The sequence below is a fragment of the Salmo salar genome, chromosome ssa14 (genome assembly GCF_905237065.1).
Source record: "Salmo salar chromosome ssa14, Ssal_v3.1, whole genome shotgun sequence".
NCBI lineage: Eukaryota > Metazoa > Chordata > Actinopteri > Salmoniformes > Salmonidae > Salmo > Salmo salar.
In genome coordinates this window covers 89,651,983-89,658,944 of record NC_059455.1, presented here as the reverse complement: position 1 = coordinate 89,658,944, position 6,962 = coordinate 89,651,983, and positions in this window count along the sequence as shown.

Below are 6,962 nucleotides of genomic sequence, written 5' to 3'. Positions count from 1 at the left end.
GTCAAGTCAAGCAACAATAACACACACATAATGCCTCTGAGGTTTGTTCAGGTTACAAAGAAGCAATCAGGACCTGTGGACGTATGTGCCTCTGTGCCATGTTTTAGGAACAGCCACTTTTTAACAGGGTGCCTAGAACAGGGGTGTGTGTGTGAGAGAGAAGGCAGGGTGTTTGGAAGGGGCTAGCAAGGCAAGACGTTGTTAAAGGCCTCTGGTTCCTGAGCCAGAGGCCCATTCTGGCCGTAACACCTGTGAATGAACTGATGTCATCCAGTAGTCACCTACTCAACCGCTCACCTCGTCAATCACCGCAGAGCACACAGAGCTGGCCATTTCCCTCTCTCACACACACACACACACACACGGTTCCATGGTTTCCATGATTTGAGATGATCAGTACATTGCACTACTGACCGTAGCCACCAGAGGTTACTGTGGGCATTGCATTTCCCAACACTCCAACACTGTCTCTCTACAAAAACATTTCTCTCTTCAGGTCGCTTTCCCGTTTTGAGAGTAAAATGAAGTTTCCCCTTAGACACTGAACCAAGATCAGTTTTGTGTTAACCCCTTTAATGGTGACGGTTATGATTTGGGGTGGGTGATGATCCTCAGATTTTGGTAGTGTTGGTATTTATGGCATTGAAAAACAAGGTTTACATACGTGGGTAAGTAGGTTACACTGCACATCATTATTTTATCAAATTAAATGTATGATAATGGTAAAACAACCTCCCCTCCACAGACAGAGAGTTCAAAACAGGTTTGATACAATCAATCAGTCAGTATGATGTCTGCATGCTTTCCATCCTCCAGGGACAGGGCGGTCACTCATTGCTAACTGGCAGACATTCATTGCTCAGCCTGTAAAATCAGAGACATTTGAAAGGAAAACAGTGGAAAGTGGACACACTGTGAGGGCTGTCAACGTGAAACAGAAGAGCTCCTGCTCTAGCTTACACCCACATACATATGCATTCTGTAGCTCTATAAGGTGTGTCTATGCATCAGTGGAGGCTGGTGAGGGAGGACGGCTCATAATAACAGCTGTAACGGAGCCAATGGAATGGCAACAAACCATGTGTTTGATGTATTTGATACTATTCCACTCCAGCCATTACCACGAGCCCGTCCTCCTCAAATAAGATGCCACCAACCTCCAGTGCTATGCACTGTAGGCCGATAATGTGCACATTGGATAGTGAGAGGGGAGGAAATGGTTTTGTGCAGACGTTCCATGTAAATCATTTGGCAGAATTAGAGCCGTGTACCAGGGGGATATACAGCTGGGATACTGTGGACTGTTGCTGTGAGAAAACCTGTATCACTCTTCCACATGCTTTAAGGAATTTAGGAGTGTGCACACGTGCTCGCAGGACACAGGAGCAAACACACACTCACTCCTGTCCTCACTTCCTGACTCGAAAAACAATTGGACGTGTTACAATTCGTACTTGAAGGTCATTAGGTCTTTGAAGCTCAGGGCAAGAACTGTATCTGGGTTAGGAGTATTTCTCTTTCTCTACCTCTCTCTCTCCCCCTCTCTCTCCCTCCCCCCTCTCTCTCTCTCCTCTCTCTCCCCCTCTCTCCCCCCCTCTCTCTCTGTCTGTCTGTCTCATGGTTGTTAAACAGCACACAGAAACACACACGAGGGAGAGAGCCTCACCATCATTCATATCCCAGACACACAATTTGTTCAGTCTGCCATCGTCACACTTCGCTCTACATATGGCTCCCTATATTTTTCAATAAACTTTATTAGGACAGCTTCGGCAAGCAAGCAGCAAATGTTATATACCCGAGAGGATGCAGGCCGATAAAGGCAGCTAAACACTTCCATAGGGTCTTTATGGGAAACAAATGGAGAATAACAGTCTGTGACAGAGAAGGCTTAGCTAGTGCATGGATGGCCCTGAGATGGCCTATACGCTTATTGAACACCCCATCCTTCTTCCATCACTTCTCCATCCACCCAGGGCTGGCTCTAGCCTTTTGAGGGCCCTATGCGAGATTCTACCCAAAAGTATAAAATAATACCCAATCAGCGTTGAGCTAAACTGAGTGAGCTCAACTGTGAATGATCCTGGCGCACCAAAAAAGAGTGTCAAGGGAAGCCAGTTTGGATTTGGCTTCACACCAATCACAACAAAGCTGAATGTCATTTACAGAAAAAACTTGAATTGTTGCATCTCATTGTGTCATTGTCCTTCGGTGGCAAGCTAGCTTGCTAAAATCTTCCCTATCCTAAATCAGCCATGAGTGGATATAGAGATTTGGACTTGTGGTTTTACTTAATTCTTCATACTGGCTATTCTGATCCAGCCATAGATTGATATATTGTGACCCTGGCCTGAGAGGATGGAAGTTCAAAAAGTAGCTTGATGTAATAGGCTAATATTAACTAGCTGGCCTGGTGCATTGTTGCCCATGAAAGGAAGTTAGGCTAGCGAGCAAGCAATTTAGCCAGTTAGCCAAGGACAACAAATACTAAAAGCACGTACTGTATGACAGAGTGATAGACCGTTTCGGAAATATGAAAGAGAGGAGGATGGCATTGGTGTTTCTTTACAGGTACGGTGAGTCAACATGTTTATTCTACTTGCACACTCACACACACACACACACACACACACACACACACACACACACACACACACACACACACACACACACAAATCAGTACCATGGACAGCGACATCATTTTTAGCTTACGTTGATTGGACTAAATCGTTTTTTGTGTCTTTTAGTTGTCACTGTATTAGACTAAGCAGAGGTGATTTGATGATGTTGAAGTTGAAATGGTGTTGGAATAGTGGAGGCAGCTCCTGTTTTCTTTGCAACTTGTGGTAACTCTCCGTGGTTATAAATCAGTGGTTGTTCAGGAGTCTGAAAATGTCGAAAATGTTCACTTGGTTTACCATGCTGTAGGTCATGTAACTGTTTGTTACAGACATTATGTTTTGTGATGAAACAAAGGCGTGGTTGAATTTACTCTGCCACTGTGTCTTCTTATTGTCTCGGCCTTTAGGCCTATATATCACGGTGGCAAGGCATATGAACTAACAGGTTATAGAGCAAACAACACAATTATCACAACACATAGGTTGTAATATAACTTTTCTGGCTTCCCAGTAATTTTACCCACACATCGCTACTGTTAGATAGCTGGCTAGACTCATTTACCAATCTAAAAATTGCTAGCTGACATGGCTAATTGAGTGACTGTCAGTGACTGACATAGCAAGTGAAAACTTGCTGATGCACAACCACATTACGAACTTGCACCTTGTGTATTCTACTATTCTAACTCTCAACAATAAGTTGAGACCCCGACTGAGTTCCAAAAAAATTATAAAATAATAATTATATATATACTGTACATTTGAACATATATATATATATATATATATATATATATATACAGTACATATATATACAGTACATTTGGAAAGTATTCTGACCTCTTCCATTTTTCCTAATTTTGTTACCTTACAGACTTTTTGTAAAATGTATTAACATGATCATTTTTCCTCACAAATCTACACACAATACCCCATAATGATAAAGCGAAAACAGGTTGAATTTTTTTTTGCTAATTACATTTTTTTATAAAAAAAAACTTTATTTACATAAGTATTCAGACCCTTTGCTATGAGACTCGAAATTGAGCTCAGGTGCATCCTATTTCCATCATCATTCTTGATATGTTACTACAACTTGATCGGAGTCAACCTGTGGTAAATTTAGTTGATTGGAAAGGCACACACCTGTCTATATAAGGTCCCACAGTTGGCTGTGCATGTCAGAGCTAAAACCAAGCCATGAGGTCGAAGGAATTTTTTGTAGAGCTCTGAGACAGGATTGTGTCGAGGCACAGATCTGGGGAAGGGTACCAAAAAATGTTTTCAGCATTGAAGGTCCCCAAGAACACAGTGGCCTCCATCATTCTTAAATGGAAGAAGTTTGGAACTACCAAGACTCTTCCTACAGCTGGCCACCCGGCCAAACTGAGCAATCATGGAAGAAGGGCGTTGTTCAGAGAGGTGACAAAGAACCCGATTGTCACTCTGATAGAGCTCCAGAGTTCCTCTATGGCGGTGGGAGAACTTTCCAGAAGGACAACCATCTCTGCAGCACTCCACCAATCAGGCCCTTATGGTAGATTGGCCAGACGGAAGCCACTCCTCAGTAAAAGGAACATGACAGCCCGCTTGGAGTTTGCCAAAAGCCAACTAAAGGACTCTCAGACCATGAGAAACAAGACTCTCTGGTCTGATGAAACCAAGATTGAACTCTTTGGCCTGAATGCCAAGTGTCACATCTGGAGGAAACCAGGCACCATCCCTAAGGTGAAGCATGGTTGTGGCAGCATCATGCTGTGGAAATATTTTTCAGCGGCATGGACTGGTAGACTAGTCAGGATTAAGGGAAAGATGAACGGAGCAAAGTACAGAGAGATCCTTGATGAAAACCTGCTCCAGAGCATTCAGGACCTCAGACTGGGGTGATGGTTCACCTTCCAACAGGACAACGACCCTAAGCACACAGCCAAGACAGCGCAGGAGTGGCTTCGGGACAAGTCTCTGAATTTTCTTGAGTGGCACAGCCAGAGCCCGGACTTGAACTCGATCAAACATCTCTGGAGAGACCTGAAAATAGCTGTGCAGCGGCTCTCCCCATCCAAACTGACAGAGCTTGAGAGGATCTGCAGAGAAGAATGGTAGAAACTCCCCATATACAGGTGTGCCAAGCTTTTAGCGTCATACCAAAGATGACTCGAGGCTGTAATCACTGCCAAAGGTGCTTCAACAAAGTACTGACTAAAGGGTCTGAATACTTATGTAAATGTGATATTGCTGTTTTTTGTTTTTCATAAATTAGCAAACATTTCTAAAAACCTGTTTTTGCTTTGTCATTATGGGATATTGTGTGTAGATTGATGAGGGTAAAAAACAAACAATTTAATCCATTTTAGAATAAGACTCTAACGTAACAAAATGTTGAAAAAGTAAAGGGGTCTAAATGCTTTCCGAATGTACTGTGTGTGTATTTGGGGCCCTAAGTGACCACTTATGTTGCGTCTGTCTGGAGCCGGCCCTAAATCCACCCCTCTATTCTGGATCTATTCTACCTTGTCTATCTTACTGTTTTATTTGGTCTCTTTCTTTCAAGCCTTGCCAAAGAGAGTGAGGGGAGTCAAATGGAGTAACATTCTGAAAAATCCCACCTTTGGGGATATCAGAAAACCGTGAATATCAGACATGCTCTGGAAACGCTGCAGATTCTTCCATGGTGGGAAGTGCTCTCTCATTCTCTCAGGTGAGGTAAGGCTGGGAGCATCCCGGGTTTTCTGGACTTTTCTTGAGCCTGTCTCGTGTCTAGACAGTGGAGAGAGGTGGAAGATGATAGGCGTATGGACATTTTTCCGGATGACTCTCCGTGTGTTTCTGGGAAGGAGATGATGCACTAAGACAGGGAACAGCTTGTTTCCAGTAATAAGGAATTCCAGACCCGGAATCTCAGGCAGTTGGCAGGGAAGTGGAAGGAAGAGGCATGTCTGATACCATCTTCTGATTTTAGGAGATAGTTACAGTCCACTTGGAAAGGGATGCAGGTGTGTTGGAGTACATCGACAGAAACGGATTGGCCATAGGTCAGACGGGCAAATGCCAAATGGGCCTGATTCATCTTTAGCCCTGTGTACCGGTCTAAATTGGGGGTTTTGCAGAGAATGATCATTATTTGGCTACTAACGAGGCCTCAAGGGGAAACAGGCTAGAAGTGTTAGAAATGTGCAGGCTGATTTCTGGTCCCAGTCTGTCGATGTACATAGGTAACATGATTTAACATCATCGCCCCATCTTCACGGCTTTCTTTGCATGTATACATCCTGCAGAGCTTTGCTAGTGAACAGTGAGAGTTCCTCATCTAAACCATGTGGTGCAGAATTCACACCTTACAAGATGACATGAAGTCTACAGATCTAGAATTGTCTGTGAGAATGAAGTCATTGCTGAGAATGTTGTCCAATTGGCATTGTCATAGATACCTATTCATATGTTATGAACAAGCGTTGCTTATTGGAAGGTCTGAGGCTATGTTCTAAAAACAACAGAAATCTTCTACTGTATGATCCACCTGCAAGGCATTTCGGGAGATGAATCATCACCCACATCCTGGCAAAGTAGAACCTTGCTGTGGTGACTAAGGCTAAGACCAGTAAGCCAGACAGAGATTTTGTCTCGGGAAAATTACCAATTGTGCCAATGGTTTCACAATGGGAGTCACCTGTTGACAGATGATAGACAGCAGCCATGATTCTCCATTAAAAAACACATTATGTTAACCTCAGTCTTGGCCACAGCCTGATTGGGACCTTCTCCAAACCCAAGCCTGATGGACCTAATGTAGGGTCCTGAGTTTGCCCTGGTGAAGTCACATGATTAGGAACAACTCAATATTGTTCAGTGTTTGAAGGTGATTGTGTGCTTCCAAAATGATATTATTTTCCCTATAAAGAATAGGTTTCACAGAGATGGTATTAAATGATAAATTGTACTAATATCTAAATATTTGATGGGGTGTCATTTGAGACGCTGCCATTTTGTGTTCATATGTAAGAATAAAGAAAACTATCCCCAAGTTATCATAAAATATCGAACTGTATCTAGTATGCTTCAGAGGTAAGATAAGGAGTGCTCTCCGGGGTGTATCCATGGTTTGACTAGAGCTGCCGAGAGGCCAACCTGTCTGATACAATGTTTATATTTCTCCTCTTTCTCTTTCTTCCCAGCTTTTTGGATGCTCACTGCTAAGCTGCCGTCCCTCTGGTTCCAATTTCCCCCTGATCTGTTGTTCCTCCTCTATCAACAAGACTGTATTAAAAAATGAAAGGTTTGCTTTTGATGACCATGATTATCATGATACAGGTTTGACCCATTCTATCTTAACGCCTTTATTTA